This window comes from Tamandua tetradactyla, chromosome 9 (assembly GCF_023851605.1).
Source record: "Tamandua tetradactyla isolate mTamTet1 chromosome 9, mTamTet1.pri, whole genome shotgun sequence".
In the NCBI taxonomy this organism is placed as follows: Eukaryota; Metazoa; Chordata; class Mammalia; order Pilosa; family Myrmecophagidae; genus Tamandua; species Tamandua tetradactyla.
The window spans coordinates 105,140,364-105,141,133 of NC_135335.1; the positions used below are offsets into that span (position 1 = coordinate 105,140,364).

At 37.0% G+C, this 770-nt stretch overlaps 1 non-coding gene across 1 annotated transcript; it reads right to left on the reverse strand.

Moving 5' to 3' along the window:
* On the reverse strand, window positions 1-109 carry LOC143647517 (small nucleolar RNA SNORA26). Its single transcript, XR_013158136.1, has one exon. It is a non-coding gene; the product is annotated as a small nucleolar RNA SNORA26 (small nucleolar RNA).
* Window positions 110-770: the final 661 nt, after the last annotated feature.

Sequence of the window (770 nt, forward strand, 5' to 3'; positions counted from 1 at the left end):
AGCTGTGACTTCAGTAGGATCCAAAGATGAGTTTCTCTGGGTTTTATTGAGTCTTATTTTACCTTCTATGTTAGCCTCTTAAAAAATTTAATCACCCTTAAAAAGGCATAGGAAAAGGTGAAATTTTTTTTAATTTTTATGATTTTCAACCAAATCCAAGGAAGAGTAGCTAAATAAAATCTGTTCCACTTGAATTCCCAAGAAATCTCATTCAACTCTGTTTGTCTGTAACTGTTTTACATGTCGTTTAAAAGAGGTATGATGTATTAGCATTGACAGGGGAAAGATTCATTTATTGGGGAGGGAAATCTGAATAATAAAACATGTTCAAATTATTTAGTGACAGCATGAAGATTCGTATTGATGAGAAGGCTGGATCAGCTGTGAAATGTGTCATATTTAATAGTAGTAGCAGTACCAAATAACTTCACATTATTTACTTCATGAACAATAATTTTACTCTTACTTGCATTCAAAAACGCATTTGTAAAAAAAATGGGGAGGAGTTACTAGGGAGAAGCCAGGTAATGGAGCATAATATACAGTATAGCTTATCCTCATTTTCCAGAAACCCCTTGGCTGCACTTCCTTGTTAACATGGACCACAGAAAACATTTTGCATGAAGTCTGGAAGGCCCAAATGAAGGAGCGTCTATGATCCTTTTTCTTAGGAAACCTATGCATGGCACCCTGCTGTTGCCTCTCTGCTGGATTTCCTGGTTGGTTGCCCAGTAGCTCTCCATCTCTTGCTGGATGGTCTGCTTCAGGAC